The sequence below is a fragment of the Polypterus senegalus genome, chromosome 4 (genome assembly GCF_016835505.1).
Source record: "Polypterus senegalus isolate Bchr_013 chromosome 4, ASM1683550v1, whole genome shotgun sequence".
In the NCBI taxonomy this organism is placed as follows: Eukaryota; Metazoa; Chordata; class Cladistia; order Polypteriformes; family Polypteridae; genus Polypterus; species Polypterus senegalus.
The window spans coordinates 102,456,613-102,481,422 of record NC_053157.1 but is presented as its reverse complement, the minus strand read 5'-3'; the positions used below and the strand labels follow the sequence as shown (position 1 = coordinate 102,481,422).

The 24,810-nt window shown below is 42.7% G+C and overlaps 2 pseudogenes; both read right to left on the bottom strand.

Annotated features, from left to right (window-relative positions):
• Window positions 1-10,158: 10,158 nt before the first annotated feature.
• LOC120528735 lies at window positions 10,159-12,533 on the bottom strand (annotated as a pseudogene).
• Window positions 12,534-12,687: 154 nt separating this feature from the next.
• The window catches only part of LOC120528734, a 34,848-nt pseudogene continuing 22,725 nt past the window's right edge, over window positions 12,688-24,810 (bottom strand).

Genomic DNA, 24,810 nt, shown 5'->3' with positions numbered 1-24,810 from the left:
ACATTTATAATATAACTAGCAGCGGTGAAGTACTGCATTAAAATTTTTATTAAGAAGAAAATTTAACCTTTTTAAACTGAGGGAAAATATGCCAATAATTATTTGTTAAGGATCTCTTTGTATACCATGTTGTCAGTTTGGTTGTAACATGACCAAGCTGTGCGCTGAGCTTACTCTTGAGCATGCAACTTACAGTTGGCCATGTGAACAGCAATCTTGTCTCAAATCTCACAGCTTGGATTCCTGCTGTCATAATCAGTTTGAGTTTCATGGTTTGTTTCAATTATGACAGTATTTGCAGGATTTGTTCTATTGAAGTGACATTCAGCACCTGTCAAGCGTTGTAAGCACACAACCGGTTTCAGCGATAAAATCACATCCAGCTTTTTAGAGTTTAAACATTCATAAACATCAAAGTGTCCACTACTGAAATCGTCACCTGTGAGTCTAAGATGTTTAAGAGGCATTGGCGGTTGTCGAAAGGTGTAAAATATCTGCCCATTTCGGTACACTTGAAAGCGACAACCAAACAATTCAGCGGCAGCCATCAACTCACATGCAGAACCATAGGTGAAGGGCTTAAGCATTTCACTCTTATAGTGCTCCTGTGTAGTATAATTATCTCCTTTACCGTCATCAGTCCACACCTTGAACCTGTCCCAGTCATTCAATACATAAGACACAATGTTCCTCCGGATATCAAAAGTGAGCCTGATATGGCCGTGCAATATGTAACAAAGAGAATGGAAAAGGTAGGTGGTATCTCCGGCATGGAAACCACTCGGTAAGTGATAGTTCTTTGATCGATAGTGATCATCTCGATAGACATGGTAATGGGGGTTGGAATGATAAAGGAAATGGGTACCTGAGCAATGTAAAGTAAGTGTAAAATACCTATACAATAACTATAATTGTAATAAACAAACAATAAAACAGCGGAGAAGCCGTGGATTAAACAAAAACGCTGTAGTTATCAGTAGGGAGACGTGAATCCCGTGGCAAAGCAAGGAAGGGAATGTAGAGACTGGAGCGACGGACGGCCTTATATAGGCAGGCAGCCAACAACGTGGGAGGCATTGGGATGGGGACCAACGCCTCACACGGTGACCGAGCTGCAGGCTATGGACGTATATATGTACGTTAGTAGGATTCAGTTAGCGTTGGGAACCAGTGTACCAAATGTCTTGAAGATGGGCCCATAAGTAACAGACTGTTAAAAAGTTCAATATGGCGGCCGACAGTGGCATCATACCACCGGAATAAGTACGTACATTGGTTTTGGTTAGGGCAGGGAAGCCGCCTACCAAATTTCGAGAAGATGGGGCCATAAATAAGAAAGTTCAACATGGCGGACGTTGTTGACCGTTATGACCGTTACGCATAGAATTTCGAAATGAAACCTCTTAATTGTTGTAAGTAAGCTGTAAGGAATGGGCCTGCCAAATTTCAGCTTTCTACCTACATGGGAAGTTGGAGAATTAGTGATGAGTCAGTCAGTCAGTCAGTCAGTCAGTCAGTGAGGGCTTTGCCTTTGTAAGAACTGGAGACCAGAGGCGTGGAAAGGTTTGGGGCAGCCACCCGTTTAATGCGGTTTCCCGGCTGCAAAAGTCTTTGAGGCATTTTAAACAGTTGTACACAACAGAGTCCAAAACAGAACTGCCTGCCTAAGCAAAGGCAGTGAGCTTTATAGCACAGAGGGCGGAAATGATGTCGTCCTCTGGGCGGAACTGGAAGTGACATCATCCTTGGGGCCGGAACCGGAAGTGACCTCATTCTTGGGGCCGGAACCGGAAGTGATGTGTCCTTCCTGGAAATGGCGGCTCCTGGTGGGATTTCCCGGGTAAGACCTGCAGAGAACTCAGAAAGAGCGTCAGCGTACCCCGCCCCCCCCGGGCAGATGTATAAACAGTATTGTCTAAGCCCTTCAGCTGCTTCCCATGCACACGTGTGTGACAAGACTCCCCCCTCAGCCCAGACCCGCCGGGTCGGGCGACCTGCACCGAGAGTCGTGGGCCCGGAGAGGGCATCGGCGTTGGCATGAAGGGACCCCTGTCGATGAACGAGCGTATATTTGTACTGCTGCAGGTCAAGAAACCACCTCGTGACCCGTGGATTCGACTCCCTGTGAAGGGCCATCCACTTCAGAGGCGCATGATCCGTCACCAGAGTGAACACGCGACCCAAGAGGTAGTACCGCAGCTGAGTCACCGCCCATTTGATCGCCAGAGCCTCTTTCTCCACCGCCGCGTACCTGGTCTCCCGGTCCAACAGTTTCCGGCTCAGGTACATAACGGGGTGTTCAACACCGTCGACGCTTTGGCTCAACACGGCTCCCAAGCCTGTGTCCGGCGTCCGTCTGGAGGACAAAAGGAGAGAGAAGTTAGGGGAGATTAAGATAGGTGCTGAAGTCAGAGCCCTTTTTAAGTCACTGAATGCAGCCCCCGCTTTATCAGACCATACCACCGTATTAGGAGCTCTTTTCTTTGTCAAGTCGGTCAAGGGCGCCGCTCTCTCGGAGAAACGAGGCACAAACCGGCGGTAGTACCCGGCCAAACCGAGAAAGGATTGGACTTGCCGCTTGGTTTTGGACGGGGCCAGGCCATTATGGCTTGCAACTTGGAACACTGTGGCCTCACAGTACCCCGGCCCACTAGGTAGCCCAAATATTTGGCTTCTCTCAACCCGAAGAAACATTTCTTGGGGTTGATGCGGAGCCCGGCCTCTCCCAATGTCCGTAATACTGCTGTGACCTGCTGTATGTGCTCCTTCCAGGTGCTGGAATAGATGACAACGTCATCCAGATAGGCAGCACAGAACGAGTTATGGGGCGGAGCACTTTGTCCACCAGACGCTGAAAAGTCGCAGGCGCCCCGTGTAACCCGAATGGAAGGACACGATACTGCCAGTGTCCGCTAGGAGTGCTAAGCGCGTTTTTCCTTCGGACTCCGTTAAAGGAACCTGCCAGTACCCCTTTGTCATGTCAAGTGTAGTCAAGAATTTGGCTGGTCCCAGTCTCGAGGAGGTCGCCCACGCGAGGCATGGGATAAGCATCAAATCGGAAACTTGGTTGAGCCGACGGAAGTCATTGCAAAACCTCCAACTGCCGTCAGGCTTAGCAATCAAGGCGATGGGACTGGACCAGGGACTACTACTTTCCTCGATCACTCCTAGTGCCAGCATTCGCTTGATTTCCAGTTCCACTTCTACTTTCTTTGCCTCCGGGAGTCTGTAGGGTCGCTCACGGACGATCACCCCCGGGTCAGTCAATATGTCGTGCGCAATCAGAGAGGTCCGACCTGGCTGTTCACTTACCACCTCTGGGACCGCGCGGATAGCTGCTTGAGCTCCTGTCTCTGTCTGGGAGATAGCTGTTCGCGAAATTAAGGGAACTTACTTCCAAGAGAGAGCAGGGCTGTCGGAGGAGGGATCGGGATCCCTCTCCTTCCACGGTTTCAGCAGGTTTACATGATATATTCGCTCAGCTGGTCGGCGATTGGGCTGTTTCACCAAATAGTCGACCAATCCCTTCCTCTCCTTAATTTCGTAGGGGCCTAGCCAATGTGCGAGCAGTTTAGAGTGTGAAGTAGGAACCAATACCATGACGCGATCCCCCGGTTGGAACTCCCGGAGAGTCGTGCCACGGTCATACAGGCGGGCCTGTGCTGATTGTGCCTCCTCGATATGACTTTTTAGAATCGGTCTTATTGCATCAAATCTATCGCGCAATTGGGGGATATACTCCAAAATATTAGTGGAGGGCTGTGCCTCCCCTTCCCAGCCCTCTTTTAAAATATCTAATAAGCCCCGGGCTGTCTTCCGTATAGTAATTCAAAGGGAGAGAACCCGTAGAGGCTTGAGGACTTCCCGGTAGGCAAAGAGGACAAGGGGGAGGAGTTGGTCCCAATTCCTCCCATCCTTGCTGACTACCTTACGTAGCATTTGCTTGAGAGTTTGGTTGAATCTCTCCACTAGCCCATCGGTTTGAGGATGATACACGAGGTTTTTAAATGCTTTATTTTCAGTAACTTGGCAGTCTCCTTGAACGTTTCCGAGGTGAAAGGCGTTCCTTGGTCCGTCAGGACTTCTCTAGGAATGCCCACCGTGAAAAGACTCCTACTAGTTCCGTGCAATATTTTTAGTGGTAGCCGGGCGCAATGGAACGGCTTCAGGGAATCGGGTTGCATAATCCACGAGGACGAGTATATATTTATATCCTCGGGCTGAGGGCTCAGGGTCCTACTATATCCACCCCAATCCTGTCAAAGGAGCGTCAATAAGGGGAAGGGGAATCAGAGGAGCACGGTCCTTCCTAGGAATTTGCCGCAGTTGACACTCCGGACAGGAAATGCAAAAGCGGCGAACCTCCTCATTAATCCCCGGCCAAAAAAAACGGAGCTTAATGCGCTCTAATGTTTTATCGGGCCGAGATGGCCTCCAAGAAGGTGAGAGTGTGCTAACTCGCAAACCTGCCGCCGGTAGGTCAGCGGGACTAGCAACAACTTCCGGACCTTCCCCTCATGTTCAGCAACCCGATACAATAATTCATTATCCATGACAAAGTGAGGTCCCTGTGGCATGGGCAAATGCGTGCGTTGGCCGTTAACGAGAACCACTGCATTCTTTATGTGCTTCAGAGAGTCGTCATTCCACTGTTCTCTCTTGAAAGAAGCGGTGTTGCTCTAAACTGAAAGTGCAACTCAGAGAGGGGTCGGTCTGACCTCAAGGGGCGGAGAATCCTCCTCGCTGCGGGCGCTAGTGGATGACGTAGTAGCCAGCGACGGTCCGGGAGTGTCTTCGTCACTCTCTTGGCCTACCGCCCCACTCCCTGTCGGCTGATTACACGGTGTGGAAGCAGCTTGAGATGAATCTTTATCATCTATAACGAGGCCAAAAGCTTTTCGGGGAATGCTTTCTAAACTACGCGTTACTGTCAGACCAGTCCGCCCGAGGATTACGGAAACGGAGGATCCGGTGTACCGCTACGGTAAGCGCGAAGGGTTCCTCCGAGACATACGTAACATCGGGCGGTATTGTACGAGCGGATATCTCCGTGTATACATTTTAGACTGGTCTTTTCTTAATCCATTGTTGCGGTAGAACAAAGCGGCGAGCAACGACAGACACGTTACTGCGGAATCAAACAGCGCTGTTATCATATGTCCATTAATAAGAAGCTCTCCCGTATGTTTATCCGCCAGGGATTGCTAAGGGCACACAAACAACCCGCCATTGTCCCCTACGGTCCGCCTTGTTCCCGACAGGTCGCAAGCCAGGCGGCCCGGCGACTTCGAACAGGCTCTGGATTGCGTGGAAGGGACTGCTTTGTAGGACATAACTCCGGGTAGTCCACAGAGCGGCTGTTCTGCCTCCCGGTTTCACAGCCGGCCTCTGGGTTGCAAGAGCTGTAGCAGCTCGTCCATAGAATGGAATTCGCCCCAGGCCGGCTGGGCAAATTCCTGGGGTATCGCTGTAGCAGCAAAAACAGGCCACTTGCTGCACTATTTGCAAGGGGTCAAATCAAATGGCGTAGCCACTCACCCACCTGTTGCCAGAGAGCCATAGCCTGCTCTGACAGCCCTTTAGTTGGGTTAAACTCCCAGTCTATTATATTCTTCACCTGCCGGCCTGGGGACAGCCCATCGTTAACAGGGACCTTGGTCCCGATGGGCGGCTCGGCTTTCCTACCCAGAAGAGCATACTGAGCCACTCGTGTGTTTTCCCCAGAAGCCAGCCCACGCCTGTGGGTCCCCTCTACCTTCTCCACGAGATGGGTTGGTAGCCCCGGGTTATGCTCGTGGAGCAGAGCCTGCACGCGTCCTTCCTGACCCTCCGGCGCACTCCCTGCCCCAAACTTCGGCCCGGTACTCACCCACCTGGTTCCTTGAAGTTCGTGTCCCGGTTCTTCGGGACACCATCCTGCCGACTACGCCACTGTAAGAACTGGAGACCAGAGGCGTGGAAAGGTTTGGGGCAGCCACCCGTTTAATGCGGTTTCCCGGCTGCAAAAGTCTTTGAGGCATTTTTAAACAGTTGTTTACACAACAGAGTCCAAAACAGAACTGCCTGCCTAAGCAAAGGCAGTGAGCTTTATAGCACAGAGGGCGGAAATGATGTCGTCCTCTGGGCGGAACTGGAAGTGACATCATCCTTGGGGCCGGAACCGAAGTGACCTCATTCTTGGGGCGGAACCGAGTGATGTGTCCTTCCTGGAAATGGCGGGTCCTGGTGGGATTTCCCGGGTGGGACCTGCAGAGAACTCAGAAAGAGCGTCAGCGTACCCCGCCCCCCCCGGGCAGATGTATAAACAGTATTGTCTAAGCCCTTCAGCTGCTTCCCATGCACACGTGTGTGACACCTTTTATTATTATAGATTAGCACACCAATGGGCATTCTACTTTAAATAGTGTGTCTCATTTTCATTTACCTTGCATCTTCATAATTTATTAACCTGTCTTTGTCCAAAATCATTGACTTCTGTTTTCTCTCATTTTTGTACATGCCTGATGATGTAAGTTTTTATGCTGGATTGACAAAGGGCCATGACTGTCTGTGATTTTATTTATTGATTTGTAATGATTTGCTTAATTGAGCTTCACAAAATTTTTGATAACAATAAAAACTAACCTAAGACAAGTGAGCTATATCTTGTGTATATGTATGGTTGTCATGAGGTTGAACATTATCAGATTTACTGCTTTTATATAGACAGTTCATAAACAGGTAATAGATAGATAGATAGATAGATAGATAGATAGATAGATAGATAGATAGATAGATAGATAGATAGATAGATAGATAGATAGATACGTGGACAGTTTGAATACATAGATAAAATTGATAAAATTTATTAAAGAATAAAAAGGCAGCAGTCTTTTTACTAGTTCAGCTCTTAGGTAGTCTGAATGTAATCATGCATTTTATGAGGTACACACATTTCCAGAGGTAAACTAATATATTGATGAAAGTGTGGCTGATCATATTAACCATATATAAATAAAAATTAATAAATGTTATTGATAATTTTCATTATATTGGATGATGCAAAATCATAAAATGTAAAGATTAAAATAAATACATATTAATGTAAAAATAAAGGTTTGTATAAATATCGAGTAAGAATATAACTTTATGCCATTTACTTTTTGTGTTTTATATTTGGAATTAAATTAATTTAGTTCCAAAGAAGACCATAATATATGAAAATCAAAATGTGTCTGTAGTTGTCCTGGTTAGTGGGAGGTGGGGCACTAGTGGGTTTGGGGCAAGGATTGTGCTCAGAAGCTTATATTGTCAAAAGACAGCCTGACTGGACTACAAAAATAAATGGTGGTAGTTCTGGGCCCCTGCCAGGCCAAGATTACTCCTCCCACATAGCCCATGCTGGGAAGGTCCATGTCAGACAGCAGCCCCTGTCATGTACCTCTTTATTCTCCTGGACTCTTGTGAGAGCTGTCACCACCCCCTAGCAAGACTGTTTCTCCACAGACAAGGCCATACCAGCCCTGGCAGCAGGGTGGAGGCTAAAGGAGACCCTATTTACATTTTTTGTTTTGTATTTTTGTACTGTTTTCAGACAGAGAGCCTCCTCAGCAGAATGGAACTTTGAAATTTGAATTCATGGGCTTTTTGGTCTGTATACTAAACAATTAAATATATAGAATATGTCGTGGAAATGGTGCAGAATGAAAGATATACAAATCTCATATAAAGTGTGATCTATAATTACAATAAAAAATTATTTCTAAGTCAATATTTGATTCATTCATCAATTCTGTACACTTTTTTCCATAGCCATTCATTATTGTTATATTACTCTTATTCTGTAATGTTAATTTGGAAAACTATATCAATGCATAACGTTATGCAATTTTTAAAGAAATTCAGTCTAAAATAAGAGTATTACAGGTTTGAAAGAGACCTGTGACATCTCCTCATGACCCTGAATTGGACTACACTGGTTCATTAAATGGATATATGACACCTAATTTGTTTCAAACAGATTTAATATATTCTTGATTGTAGTGCTACCTTTTATTGTGTAAAATAAGTAGCACTAAGGCACCGTTTTACACTTTTTCTATATGCCAAAAGTCAGTGCATGTAACAAACTTTGATGTCATTTGATCAGTATCACGAAGAAAAAATAATAAAGCCAGTGATGTGGCATTGAACAATGTAAAATGCTGCTTATGATGTTTACAAATATATTATCTTTAAAAGGTTAGGGCATCAGTTTAATTAGTCATTTTTAACTTTGCTGGTCTTTACCTACTTTGTGCATCACATATGTGTTTAACCTAAAATATATGTTTTCGTTTTGCCTGGATACATACTTTTTTATAATACTTATTGTTACAAAAAGAACTTTCTACAAATTATTTAAATGATTTATAAGCTACCCACACCGAATTTGGAAAGACGTGAAAGCTTCAAACCTATTTTTCATTTTGGCAATTATTGGTTCTTAACAGATTCTATATATATTTATGGACTTCAAAAATATTTTCTTCAATGATATGCCTATTTATTCAGTAGAATCTACAAAATATATATAAAAATATAAATATATTCAAGTTGTGACTTTTTTAGGGTAATTATTAATCTTTCTGGAAATCAGGGAGCCAAAATATTTCCTGGCAGGGCAATAACCAACCCTGGTGAACACACCACTGGTAGCACCACTCACTGTTGTATACAATGGTGATTTATAACATTTAAATTGCAAAACATGAATGAATAAATAAAAGCATTTTCAGTTAAATGTTTTATTATATTGCTAAATTAAAAGTTAATTAGAAAATAAGTGCAAATGTAAGATTTATTTCTTAATAATGTATTGCATTTTTCTAAAAAAATTTTATGAAAGTTTCATTATTATTTGCATACATACAAACTGTTTAAAAGTAAACTTGGATTGTGAGAAATGAAATTCAAAAATGGGTATGTAACAAAGAGATAAACTCCTCTCATTCATTATAGATTTTATGAAATAATATCAAAGTAATAATATTTGTAATTTGCACATTTGTTTAATTAGCGTCCATGAAATTATATTATTGACACCTTTTCTTTTCATAGTAATTACAGTCTTTTTTATGAGATTTTTACCACCATTAGATGATAGCTCCATCAAACGGAAATATCTTGAGGTCTAAAATTTACAAGAAAAATGGAGCATCCATTGTATCTTTATCATATCACCCATTTCTTCATGCTCAAAAGCTTTTGTCAGAGTTTTTTCAAGAAACTGGGTCCAATATAAAATGGCATAGCTAACTTAACATAGCTACTGATTTTCTCCTGTCACGTCTTACTGGAAATCTGAATTACACCATTGGCATAGACTCCCAAGATTCTGCTTCATTCTACTGAGCTTGATTTGCTAATAGGCTGATGCATAAATGTGGATTGCAATACTATGTCTAATTTATATTTTAACTTGGAAGGCTGTTCTTCTGTAATATATTCATGTATATTTAGATTTCATAGATTTTTGCACCTAAAACTTTGTTGAGATCACCATTATTTCCTTGGCATTATAACATTTGAAAAGAGAATTAAACTCTTATTGTGTCTGTATTCAGCTGACAAAAGATAGTCCTTTTTCTTTAATGGTTTATAAAGGTATACAGGATTTAATGGTTTACAGAACACACAATTAAGTTAATCAACACACACATAAAATAACTTACCAAAACATATTATTTTACACATGGAGAACATCTCAAAATACTAGTTGCATTCACATATACCGCATAATAAAATGTTATTACTACTAAAATGCATTCCATGTTTCAATTACATTGATCCCCTTAGCAGGGTCTTTAAGAACATAGCAACAGGTTTTAACAAGAACCTGGCATAACTAATAAATGACAACTTCTTCACTTTTCCAAAACATCGCTGAGTTGAGTTTTACAGTTTTGCAAAGTATTATTTTCACAAATACAACTTGACACGTGTTATCTGTATTTACAGTATTTTCTTCAAAGGCAGAGTAGTATAGTAGCTAGTCAGTTTTAATCCTTTGACCAATATGATATATCTATTTTCAAGTAAAAACAATCTTTTTGCTAGTCCCCTATTTCAGGTTGTCTTCTGCCTTACATAAGAAACTACTGAAATGGCCTCCAGACTTTCACAGATTTAGTGGAAGCGCTAATCCATGTCAGCATTACATAGCCGGAATGGCATATTCACTAGGCTCTCAGCTGGAGATGAACTATAAGATGGTTCAAGACCCTGAGTCTTGTTGTACTGTGGCTTTGGGATTGCTCCCAATCCTGCTCGCCCCGTTGCCACTGTGCCCACAAGTGCCTTGTGTCTCAGCCGAGACTCTGCCAACTCCAGTCCCTCTTGTGCTCTCCACTTCCTTCCTGTTCGCACTTCAATACCTGCTGCTGTTACTCTAGAATCTCCAGAGCCTTGGTAGACTAGGGCTTCTCTTATACGAGAAACCCTAAACTCCTCCTCCATGCTGCTGATAGAAAGCTGAAGCTTATTACTCCTGCCATATAGTGCTACACTCGTTAGACTGCGAGGTAGGCCAAGCCATCATCGAAGATGACAGCTGATCTTCCTCTCCAGGGCCTCTACTGTAGACATCGACACTTCGTACATCAACAGCGGCCAAAGAATCCGTGGCAAGATGCCATGCTGGTATATCCATGCCTTAAATCTGCCAGGTAAACCAGACTTATCTACTGCCGACAACCAAGCTTCCAGCTTCTTGATCATTATCTGGACTGACGCAGTATCTCTGAGGCTACAGTCAAAAACCTTATCTAGGCTAGTAACTGGTTTCTCATTAATTGATGGTATTGTTACGCCATCCACTGAGAAGCGAAACTTGTCCACCACTTTCCCTCTCTTCAGTACCATAGACCTGGATTTTGTTGGCTTGAAACTCATCCTAGCCCAAGAAATGAGCTTAACCAGGCCCTGAAGAATCCACCTGCACCCAGGCACTGAGATAGTGGTGACTGTCAAGTCATCCATAAAGGCTCTGATCGATGGCTGCCGGAACCCAGACTTGGACAGGGGGCCTCTGCACTCCATTTCAGCAGCCTTGAGCAACATATTCATTGCGAGAGCAAAAATTATCACAGAAACTGTACAGCCAGTAATTATCCCTTTCTCGAGCCGATGCCAGTTTGATGTAATGCTCCCTGAAGTAACTCTCAGCCTGAAGTTACTGTAATAATCCAGAATGAGACCCTTGATCTTACAGGGTACATGGTGCCAATCTAGAGTCATCTCAACCAGCTTGTGAGGGATTGACCCATATGCATTGGCAAGGTCCAGCCAAAGCACAGCTAAATCTCCATTTCCCTCACGTGCTTCCGTTATCAATTGTGTGACGACTCCAGTATGCTCCAGGCACCCTGCCACTCCAGGAATGCTGCCCTTTTGTACCGATGTGTCAATGTAACCATTCTTCAGTAGGAAGTCTGTCATCCTTCTAGCTAAAATGCTAAAGAAGATTTTACCCTCCACACTGAGGAGTGAGATGGATCGGAAGTGCTCCAGTGTTGTTGAATTCTCCTCCAGACGCCCTCAGCCTCCCTCCACTGTTCTGCGATGATCCCTCTTCACCAAATCACTCTGAGAATCTTCCAGAGGATTCGAAGGAGTCCTGGGCAGCGCTTGTACACCTTATATGGTACTTGACTGGGACCTGGAGCAGAACTTGCTCTGGCTGCTGTTACCACCTCTTGAACTTCTTGCCAGGTGGATTCTGAAGTATTGAACTCAACTATTGGTGCTGGTACCTTCAAGAGGGCTGTCTGTGGCCCTAACTCTTGCTCTCTGTCTGGATCACTCAAGGTGTTATGCAAGAAGTGATCTACCTCTTCCTTAGGGCAATCCAAACGTCCACTGCGCTTCTCTCCCAGCAGTCTTTTTGTAAAACCAAAGGGGTCAGCTACAAATGAGGTTCGCTTCCTGGCTCTTTCAACTCTCCGCCTCCAATGCCATTCTGCTCTACGCATCGTCATGAGCTTCTTCCTAATAATCTGCCTAAGCTCACTGAGAGATGGCTTCTCCTCCTCAGCTGCTTTCCTGAACTGCTTCGTCAGAATCCGCAGCTCTTTCCGGAGTTGATGGATCTTATCTGACCTGCGGTTCCTGGTATAGGTACGTTTACTCAACTTAGGCTCCCTTACGCCGAACCTCTCAGTCGCGAAACTTGTGATGATTGTGGTCAGATTACGAAGTCGTCCTTCCACAACACCCTTTGCTGTTACATTGATGATTCTAGATGTATCCTAATCAAACTGGTGTCACAGCTTGTGCTGCTTTGCTGGAGGCCACTTGATATGTAGGACTACTCTGCCTGGACCTGGAGTGTTTGGCACTTGGAGGTTCTGGGCCCTGTGGGGTTTCACCAGACCGGGCTCCTCCTGTGTCTCACCAGGTGATGATCCTGTGTGCTGTGCTGTAATCTCCTGTGTCAGGCATTTCATCCGAGCTTGATGAATTTTTAGGCCCCTATCATTCTTGCAGACCTTTCCGCCGATGCATCTACATATCATGGTCGATAGTCCATTTCCTGAGGTCATTACCAAAAGGTCCATCCTATTGGGGTGCTCATCCTCCCCCCCTCTCGGGCACCCCTGGGGGTATTTCTCCGTGGGTTGCTCTGTAGCTTATTTGGGTACTTCCTTGTGGAAGTTGCAGGTTGGGCTGCTACCCCTTCCTGCCCCGGGTGCCGTCTTTCCGTGCTGTCACCGACTCTCCAGTCGTCACCAAACTATACTCGGTTGTCACCCAACCTATTCCTGGGAGTCACTGGACAAGCCAGTTAAACAGTACTTAGATACGTCTTTGGATGCGCTGGGACACATCATCAGTGATGTTTCCTGAGATCATCGGGTGTTTCGGGTCTCACAACATCAGACACCCTCTCTCAGGTGACCCAGCCGGGGTTGATCACGCCCCAACTTGTGTCCCAGCAGCACTGGCCCACTTTGCAGACCTCTTGATCCAAATCCACCTCGAGGCTCTTTCTGCGGCTTCTGTGATGGACTTAATGGCTCTCCTCTTTGCAGCTCCTGTGATTCCAAGCCTGGCAAAGATCTTACACAGGGATCGAGCGGGAAAAAGCCTCTGCACCCTACTTCTATGGGCTCACAGCAAGCCTTCCAGCCCTTCCTTCAGCAGTCCTCAATGAGCTCCTGGTACTTGAGCCGCTTACGCTCATTTGCCTCTTCCATGCGGTCCTCCCATGGGACTGTCAGTTCCAACAAAAGGACTTGCTTGGACGATGCAGATGTTAAAACTATATCGGGTCTCAATGAGGTTGATGTTACAAATTCCGGGAACTTGAGCTGCCTGCCCAGGTCAACCCGCAGCTCCCAGTCCGCTGAAGATGAAAGGAGGCTGGTTGATTTTTGCTTTGCTTGCGCCTGCTCACCAGCCCTTATGAAGGCAATTCTTCTCTGGCTGCTAACATATTTGTTGTTGGCCACTGCATGTGAAATGGTCTCTGCTATACACTTTAAGACTTGATCGTGTCGCCAATGGTATCGGCCCTCTCCAAGGGCAGATGGGCAGCTACTCAGAATATGCTCCAGGGATCCTCGTCCAGGACAGAGTGGACACGTTGGAACTTCACTCTTGCCCCAAACATGCAGGTTCGTTGGGCTGGGGAGCACGTCGTAAACAGCTTGGACCAGGAACTTAATACGCTGTGGCTCTGCCTTCCAGATGTCGTTCCAGGTGATCTTCCTCTCCAGCGCTCCTTCCCACCTCGTCCATGCCCCTTGCTGCCGCATGCTCACCGCCCTGCTGGTCCTCACCTCCTCAACACCTGCTCTGACTTCCTCTAGGACCAATCTTCGTCTCGCCTTGCCCTGAGCCTTGTTGTACTGTGGCTTTGGGATTGCTCCCAGTCCTGCTCGCCCCGTTGCCACTGTGCCCACAAGTGCCTTGTGTCTCAGCCGAGACTCTGCCAACTCCAGTCCCTCTTGTGCTCTCCACTTCCTTCCTGTTCACACTTCAATACCTGCTGCTGTTACTCTAGAATCTCCAGAGCCTTGGTAGACTAGGGCTTCTCTTATACGAGAAACCCTAAACTCCTCCTCCAGGCTGCTGATAGGAAGCTGAAGCTTATTACTCCTGCCATATAGTGCTACACTCGTTAGACTGCGAGGCAGGCCAAGCCATCTTCGAAGATGACAGCTGATCTTCCTCTCCAGGGCCTCTAATGTAGACATCGACACTTCGTACACCAACAGCGGCCAAAGAATCCGTGGCAAGATGCCATGCTGGTATATCCATGCCTTAAATCTGCCAGGTAAACCAGACTTATCTACTGCCGACAACCAAGCTTCCAGCTTCTTGATCGTTGTCTGGACTGACGCAGTATCTCTGAGGCTACAGTCAAAAACCTTACCTAGGCTAGTGACTGGTTTCTCATTAATAGATGGTATTGTTACGCCATCCACTGAGAAGCGAGACTTGTCCACCACTTTCCCTCTCTTCAGTACCATAGACCTGGATTTTGTTGGCTTGAAACTCATCCTAGCCCAAGAAATGAGCTTAACCAGGCCCTGAAGAATCCACCTGCACCCAGGCACTGAGGTAGTGGTGACTGTCAAGTCATCCATAAAGGCTCTGATTGATGGCTGCCGGAACCCAGACTTGGACAGGGGGCCTCTGCACTCCGTTTCAGCAGCCTTCAGCAGCCTTGACCATATTCATTGCGAGAGCAAAAAGGATCACAGAAACTGTACAGCCAGTAATTATCCCTTTCTCGAGCCGATGCCAGTTTGATGTAATGCTCCCTGAAGTAACTCTCAGCCTGAAGTTACTGTAATAATCCATAATGAGACCCTTGATCTTACAGGGTACATGGCTATAATCTATAGTGGTCTTAAGTTGCAGGAAGCAGAAAATTTGAAACTGCAACGCTCACAGTAAAATAAGGATATGTAAACAAATGTCTGTGTGTACAATGATATGTGGTAGTGAACAATAAAATGTGATGTTGTATATACACTTAGTGGGATGGCAGCATTTCAGCATGACAGGTGGAAAATCACAAAGCTTGTAGCATTAAGAAATGACTTGAAGGAACAAAGAGAAGTTAATGCAGCATTCTTTTTTATTTAAAATGTGACTTTATTTGTCATTTCCATGTTGATGATTTGCTGAAGCTGCACATGATAAGACGTTTAAAGTGCAGTAAACTTAGCTTACTTAGTAATAAATACACATAAACCTTGGGTACAGGTACCATTTAAGAAACTCTGCATGTTATATATGTGCATTGATGTTCAGGGTAATATAAATAGTGCGAGTGGAGAGATTTTAAGTAAGGAATAAGAGGAATGCAAAGTTAGGAGAAAAGACAGAGAAAAGTAAAGTTAACCTCATAGATGGACAAACAGCAGGCAGCTGATAGGGAGAACAATACAGGAGCTTAAGGGCACAAGGTGTAAAATAGCTGTAGCAATTCTTAGTGTTACCATTTAAGTTAAATCATTTAATTATAAGAAAAAAAAAGTTAAGGCAGTTTTACTAATCCTAAATCAAATTTTAATGATGAGGCCAGAACAATGCAAGGCCTGTTGGATGTTGAATCTTTTAGATGATGTTTTGGAAGAGCCAGTTGTCTATGAGGGCTACATCTGCAGGAGATGCAAGCTGATCCAGCACCTCAAGCTTATGGTCACTAAACTGGAGGAGTTGGCTGGCCTGCGTTGTAGTAGAGAATTGGTTCGACCTGGACCAGGTGTCCTTTAGAGAGACATTGTGCAACCCCTTAGGTGGTGCGGGAGGAGATTCCAGACCAGACAGGTAGAAATAGGTGGGTCACAGTCACAAGGCGTAAGGTAAAGGGTGCACACTGTGCGGGGGCACCTACCCCAGAATTTGAAGTGTCAAACTGTTATCAGGTCCATGTGGAACTGGACGACCTCTATGATGATTCTGAGGTAGTAGGCAGCGATGAGGAGCCCCAATGTGCCACCCCAAAACCAGTTCCCAGAAAGAGAGTGACCAATGAATTGGGAGGCATATGAGTAGGCTAGTTAAAGATTGATTAAACTGGGGGGGGGGCTGCCAAAGCATTTAGGACAAGCCAGGTTTACATCTATGCATGGAGGTACAAACAACGGTGTAGAAATACAAATGCATAGTAATGTAAATTCTAAGCAAACATTTAAATGTAAAGGGAGTAACACCTTAAAAATAGCTTGCCTTCATGCTAGAAGTATGAAAAAAAAGTAAGTGAGCTAGATAGATAGATAGATAGATAGATAGATAGATAGATAGATAGATAGATAGATAGATAGATAGATAGATAGATAGATAGATAGATAGATAGATAGATAGATATAGCAGAGCATAATTATGATATAATAGCAATAACGGAAACCTGGCTAAATAACAAAGATGGGGATGAGTATAACGTAGAGGAATACCCATTTTTTAGGAAGGATAGACAGAACAGAAAAGGAGGTGGGGTTGAATTTAAATATATGTCCTATTTCAGTTGGACGATGAGCCAAATCTTAGTTTGGACGTGTGGCTGCGCCTGGAAAATTTTAGGGAAAGAGGTCTAATTTTAGGAGTCTGTTATAGACCACCCAATTCATACAGTAATTTTAGCACACATCTTTTTAGTAATATCAAAGATGCAAGTTTACAGGGAGATATTATAGTCATGGGGAACTTTAATTACCCAAATATTAACTGGGATAACCTTGCAGATGGAGGAGCACAAGAGAAGGAGTTTTTAGAAGTAATCAGTGACTGTTTTTTTAACACAGTATGTCACAGTACCAACACTGGGAGTGAAGCTTGTCTGGATTTAGTATTTTGTATTAATCAAGATAGAATTGGGAGTGTAGAGGTGATTGAACCATTAAGGTCAAGTGACCATAATAAAATACAATTCTCAGTATTTTGTAAGAGTCCAGATGCAAAGACTAAAATTATTAAGTTGACCACATGTGACAAAGTCTAAGGAGTATACACTGGGATAAGCTTTTACAGTAAGTGTGGAGACAGTCGAGAAGCAGTGGAACAGGTTTAAAAATGTTTTACATGTAATGCAGGACAGATACATACCTAAAATTGGAATTAATAAGAAATTAAAAAAAAAACTCAACAGTGGATTAAGAAAGATTTCAAAAAGAATTTGCAAAGGAAAAAACTGCTTTATAAGGCATATAAGACTAATGACTGCAAAATAAATCGTAGAGCGTATGAGAACATGTGAGCAACCAGTAAGAAGGATATCAGGGAGATTAAAAGACAGTTGGAGAGGAATATAGCTGATAAGGCAAAAGAAGACCTTAAGAGATTCTTTCAGTATTTTAGTATTAAAAGAACAGTCAAGGAGGAGGTGAAGTGCATCAGAAATAGTAAAGGGGAATTAAAAGATACAGACAATGAAACAGCAAATGCCCTGAACTTACATTTTTCTGAGGTGTGAGCAAGTGGATAACCTCCCAGATTTTAGAGGGAGAAGTACTGCTCAGATTAAATAGGCTGAAATCAAACAAATAACCAGGACCAGATAATATTTGCCCTTGAGCTCTTAAGGAGGCTAATGAGTACATATATAAACCCTTGGCACATATTTTTAGGAAGTCACTGCGCACTGGGGAGATTCAGAAGGACTGGCAAATATCATCCGATTATATAAAAAGCGTGACAGGCCAGATCCAAGCAACTATAGGCCAGTAAGCTTAACATGCATCACAGGAAAATGAATGGAAGGAATTATTAAGGATAAGATTGAGCAACACTTGGCAAGGACAGGAATTATTCTGAACAGTCAGAATGGCTTCAGAAGAGGGAGGTCATCTTTTACTAACATGCTGGAATTCTATGAGGAGGCAACAAAGGATATGATCAAAGTGGAGCATGCGATATTATTTTTCTTGACTTTCAGAAAGCATTTGATAAGGTGCCACATGAGAAGTTGGACATCAAACTAAAAGAAGTGGGAGTTCAGGGTAATGTTTCTTTAGATGGCTGCAGAATTGGCTCAGACACAAAAAGCAGAGGGTGATGGTACGAGGATGTTTAACGATGTTAAATGTGGTGTTCCACAGGGGTCAGTGCTAGGGCCAGTGCTATTTTTAATATATATATATATATATATATATATATATATATATATAAATGATTTAGATAAGAATATAAATAACAAGCTGGTTAGGCTTGCATATGATAGCAAAATAGGTGGATTAGCAGATAATTTGGAATCCGTTATATTATTACAGAAGGACTTGGATAGCATACAGGTTTGGGCAGATTTGTGGCAGATGTCCCCCCATCTTTTCACAAATTTTATTTTTAATATAAAGTAATGAGGTTATGCAGAGGGCGACACGGGTTCGCTTCCCAGGTCCTCCCTGCGTGTAATTTGCATGTTCTTCCTGTGCCTGTGTGGGTTTCCTCCGGGTGCTCCGGTTTCCTCCCACAATCCAACACATGCAGGTTAGGTAGATTGGCGATTCTAAATTGGCCCTACTGTGTGCTTGGTGTGTGGGTGTGTTTGTGTGTGTCCTGCGGTGGGTTGGCACCCTGCCCAGGATTGGTTCCTGCCTTGTGCCCTGTGTTGGCTGGGATTGGCTCCAGCAGACCCCCGTGACCCTGTGTTCGGATTCAACGGGTTGGAAAATGGATGGATGGTTATGCAGAATCAAGATATTGGTATGCCCTGGAGGTTTATAAATTCCTCTGGGAACAACTTCTCTTCATACACTAGATTAATGGGAATTATTTCAATAAGGGTGTGTAGAAGGATGCAACAGTTCCATTAGAGCAAAGGGTTAAATCAAAGAGTTCTAGTGTGGATCAGGTTTGAACCCGCCATTTGAAGTACAGTACAGGTAGTGCATGGGCTACCACTTCTGACCTTTTGTGGAAATGCTTCCACAAGTTTTTTTTTCTGATTTCAGGTAACAGAATTAAATTGGGCATGGAAAAGGTAATGAAACAAAATTTCACTAATGTAGTGATTAGATGGTCTAATAATCCCAAATTCAATTACAAATATGGCCACAGGTATACAGATATTTGTAATATTTTTTTAATATTTTTTATCAAATTCAACTGTAACGTTTACAAAAAAGGCTTATAAGAAATTTCATAGTAGTAAAATATTTTGAGTCCTTCACAGACTGGATGTAATATATTTTTCAATTTCTGTCTTTGAACCAGATTGAGTGTACACTTGTCTAGTTCTTGGGTGTTGTGAAAGCACTAGGTTCTTCCCATATTGCTGGATAAGGAAAGTTGTGTAACTACAAAGCTATGATTATGTGGAAAGTAATGTCATTTTCCTATCATTTTCCTTTAACAAACCATACACTGTACACACATTATATGGTTGTATACGTAAATAACAAAATACTAATTACAATCATCCAAACATTTTCTATCTTGCTTTCCTAATTAATTCAAGGTCATACGAAAGTCTTACACCTTAATAATACTTTTGACTAAACTATTGTTTATTGTTGGAAGGTGTACTGAGAAGATATTGTTTCACTTACAGTGTCTCCTCAAAGCCACAACAGTGACTAAATAATTACAGACTAATAAACTGGGCACATGCAGTTGTATGGAGGTAACACTCTGAATTAAGTCATGTGCTGTACAGAATGTTGTTAAAATAGCCTATACAGCCCATCATTGTTTGCCAAATTCTAGTCTGCCTCCTACCATATCTAAAGTATATCAAGATCAGATTTGAAAGTACCGTTTTATATGTAAAAATGTATTTTCTAACATATATGCAAATCTTTATATATAATTTTTCATAATTTTAAATAGCCTTCAATTCATTGCCACAAGGGTTTCAGTGCCACTCTTAGCAACAAGCACTTGTCCATTGCACTTACAATTACAACCACTGACACTACACTGACAAACTTAAATACTTTTCTCAATCAATATGATTGTGCCCATTTAGTTAGCCAAAAAAATGAAAACACTTCATTCCCTCTTAAACTTTGCCCGGCCCTTTGTTCTAAAATAATTGCTTTTATATTTACAATTTTCTATACCTCTCTTGCTTCATTATAATATGAATACCCCTCACAGCACAGATTTTTCCATAATGGTATTGTTACTGTTTTTCACACATTACACTTTATGTCTTGAAATCCAAAACTGTATAATTATTTTGAAAACTGATTAATACTGTGTATTTCTTTATTATATTTTTTCTAATGTGGAAATGTGTTCCACCTTAGGAACTGGAATTGGTCAACTGCAGTTTGTCTATCGGATAATGATTGTAGTGGAGAATGCAATTATCTATCTTCTCCACAACACTTATGCTCACCTGGAAAAAGCTGGAAGCACTGTGAGGATTATGTTTTTTGATTTCTCCAGCACCTTTAGTAGCATCTAGCCATCCCTGTTAAGTGCTAAGCTCAGAGATATGAAAGTGCATGAGCCTATGGTGTCCTAGATAATGGAGTATCTGTTGGAAAGACTGCTGTTTGTGAGACTTAAGGACTGTGTTTCTGATACAGATGTGAGCAATACTGGAGCACCACAAGGAACAGTACTGTCTACTCCTCTGTACATACAAATATAAATAAATATAACACCTGGAAATTTCACTTGCATAAATGTTTAGATTAATCTGCACATATGGGGTATATTGATAAGAGGGATGACATAGAGTATAGGAGTTTGTTTCTTGGTGCAGAAAAAATGTAATCTTAACATCAGAAAAAACAAGGAATTTGTTATTGACTTTCACCATACCAAAGAGCCTGTCCAGTCACTATTCATTTAGAAGTGATGTACTCCCACAAATATTTGGAGATCCACATTATTGACAGGTTAGACTGGTCTCAGAACACAGAGGAACTATATAAGAAAGGGCTGAGCAGGATCTTTTTCTTTAAAGAGATTGCGTTCTTTTAATGTGGGAAGTGACATCCTTCACAACCTCTATAACTCTGTGATGGCCAATACAATTTTCTATGCTGTGGTTTTCTGGGCTGGTAACATCACTTCAAGAGAGGCCCACTGAACCCTCAAGGTTAGATTAGTTTTGGAACACAGAGGAATTATATAAGAAAGGACATAGCAGGATCATTTTTCTAAGGAGACTGTGTTTCTTTAATTTGGGTAGGGTCATCCTCTACATTTTCCATAATGCCTCACTATGACTGCGACTGCCAAGTCTGAAGTTTTCTTTCTTTTTAAAATTTCTTTAGTTTTAATGATTCTGGTGTGTGCTCAGATCATAGTGTATGTGTTTATATATATTATTTATTTATTTAAAGAGCATCTTTAAAAAGCAATATTTCCCTCTGGTGACAAAAATCTGTCTATCTATCTATCTATCTATCTATCTATCTATCTATCTATCTATCTATCTATCTATCTATCTATCCATCTCTGAATATATCAACTGGATTACTGTTGCTTGAATCAGCCAGTATGCATGTCTCAATTACAATAGTTTTTCAATATCACAGTGTCCTTCTGGCATTATCATAGGTTAGATAATAGGAAAAGGTATATTTGCTTGTCTAAAATCTGCTACTAAATACTATTGCAATATTCATTCTTTTCTTTCTTCACTTACATTGATTTTTGCAACTTTCCCTTTGGCCAGCATCACACCTCATGAATTTTCCAGTGATTTTCAGTCAACTTTACATTATCTTAAAGAGACAAGGATAGTCACAGCACATGATCCATAGCTTCTGTAATAAGTTTAATTTCATCTGAAGCTGTAGGGGTAAGTTCCTATGAGTGTGAGAACTGACGATCAATAAGCACTCAGATCAAAGTACATTGCATGCAATACAGCTACAAGTAAAGAAAGTAGGTCTATTGGACAACACAGACACAAGGGAAAAAAGTGGTTTGTCTGTCAAATGTCTCTAGTTTGTTGTACCAAAACAGAACAAATAAAGGAAAAAAAGGGAAAAAGGTTCCTGATCTTGCCATACCTGGAAAATATTTGTGCAGTTACCTGCACCATTAGGCTGCATATTAACAGCTGTCATGATGTGGCGATCTTTCAATACTTTGGACACTTGGAAGTTGTGGAGGAGTCATGAGGGAATCTTGTAATCTATCATTCACTGTTTTAACTAGTTGTGCAATCTGGCATCCTCAAGGTAATTAGAGTCAGCAACTACAGTTGTTAAGTGTGAAACTGTATATTGTGATGCCAGCATAAGTGTCCACAGTAACAGTTTCTCTGTGTATTTTGCACTTTATCCACCTGTTTGTGATTCAGCACAGTTTTCTATAATCATGTCCCCGATTATGTTTTTCACCTTTCACCTTTTTCCATCATATGTCATTCTTATTAATGTTTCACTATTGTACTATTTGGCTTTCATTCTTTCTTTCAGTACCACATTTCTTCCCAATATATATGTCCATTACTCAGTTCCTTACAGTATATTCCATTACTCCACATGAAAGATCGCTTTATTATTATTATCACATTTTTATATTTCTCCATTTCTGTTCCTTGCGCACTTTCTACATCACTGTACTATAATTTCTAACATTTATTGATCATTGATATGACTGCGGGTGGCACGGTGGTGCAGTGGTAGCGCTGCTGCCTCGCAGTAAGGAGACCTGTGCTCGCTTTCTGGGTCCTCCCTGCGTGGAGTTTGTATTTTCTCCCAGTGTCTTTACTAGCATTAATGCTGATCCAGAATTTTACATTAAAATTCTGAATCCCAGTTAAAGTAGTCGCCAGGTTTTTATAGCTTGTAAATCTTCCTCCCACTCTTGGAGTTCCATCAATCAGTGTCATCCTGCTTACTTCATACCAACAAGAGTTAGGTCATGTCTGTTGACCCTCAGTTAGCAAACATTTATCGGTTTTATTGCTTACAGAGATCATTAAGTGTTTTATCAGTAACTGCCTGTCCTTGAAACTCCTTTACCTTCACAGAACTATGCTGACCCCCTGTGGAAATATTCTATAGGTATGATATACTTAATACATACCTATAAAGGTACAGATTTGGTTACAACTTAAAGGAAATAAGTATGAAACTATTTAACATACAGTATATGAAACCCAGATCATGACTTACTGTTAAACAACTACATACATTTTCCTACAGAAGAAAGTAGGGTGAAATGACACCTTGTATTGGCTAACTAAATAGAGGCAGCTAACACCCCTTCATCAGGCAAGGTGTAACAAAGAAAATGAAAAATACTCTATAACTCTCTGAAATTACTTTGTAACCATTTCTAGCTTGACTGTATCTTATTTGAGATGACTTTTTCACAAAGCATGCTCCACATGAGTAGATACTTCTTGTGAATAGCAAGCTCAAAATGTTTGTGTCTGTTTTTTATAGGTCAAATTATTTTCTTTTCAGAGATTGGACTGCAGTTTTGCCAATTCCTGACTTGTTAGGTTTTGTTGAAGCCCAGGGATTCACATACATTTTCCATACTACACTTTGAATATTTGGTTGGTGTATCCAATTTGTACTTCATCAACTAAACCAGACTGTGCTTGTTCATTATTGTAACTTAGATGAATATTACATTACATTTTAAGACAAATCTGTACATAAATGCAATTACAGGTATTTCCAAAGAGTTCACATACTTTTTCCTGACACTTTATACCATTTGAAACTTTCCCATCAGCATCACAAACAGGGCACAAAACTACAAACATGTCGGAGTAAAAACACAGGCCAATGTGATTAGTTAACTTCGTCATACAAAACATTCATCATCAAATTAAGTAAAGAGTTAGTCAAATATTTCTTAAAGTTCCAGAGTGATGACTAAGCTATATATTATATTATATGCCCTTCATTAAAAACATTATTTTCCTTATGCAGTATCTCTACAGTTCTTCTCAATGTCATCCATCCATCAATCCATCCTCTTCCGTTTATCCGGGGTTGGGTTGCGGGGGCAGCAGCTTAAGCAAAGAAGCCCAGACTTCCCTCTCCCCGGCCACTTCTTCCAGCTCTTCCGGGAGAATCCCAAGGTGTTCCCAGGCTAGCTGGGAGACATAGTCCCTCCAGCGTGTCCTGGGTCTTCCCTGGGGCCTCCTCCCGGCTGGACATGCCTGGAACACCTCACCAGGGAGGCGTCCAGGAGGCATCCTGATCAGATACCCGAGCCACCTCATCTGACTCCTCTCGATGCAGAGGAGTAGCGGCTCTACTCTGAGCCCCTCCCGGACGACTGAGCTTCTCACCCTATCTTTAAGGGAAAGCCCAGACACCCTGCAGAGGAAACTCATTTCAGCTGATTGTATTCGCAATGTTCTTTCAGTCACTACCTATAGCTCATGACCATAGGTGAGGGTAGGAACGTAGATCGATTGGTAAATTGAGAGCTTTGCCTTACGGCTCAGCTCTTTTTTCACCACGACAGACCGATGCAGAGCCTGCATCACTGCGGATGCCACGCCGATCCGCCTGTCGATCTCACGGTCCATTCTTCCCTCACTCGTGAACAAGACCCCAAGATACTTGAACTCCTCCACTTAGGGCAGGATCTCTCCCCCAACCCTGAGAGGGCACTCCACCCTTTTCCGGCTGAGGACCATGGTCTCAGATTTGGAGGTGCTGATTCTCATCCCAGCCGCTTCACACTCAGCTGCGAACCATTCCAGAGAGAGCTGAAGATCACGGCCTGATGAAGCAAACAGGAAAACATCATCTGCAAAAAGCAGTGACCCAATCCTGAGTCCACCAAACCTGACCCCTTCAACACCCTGGCTGTGCCTCGAAATTCTGTACATAAAAGTTATGAACAGAATCGGTGACAAAGGGCAGCCCTGGCGGTGTCCAACTCTCACTGGAAATGGGC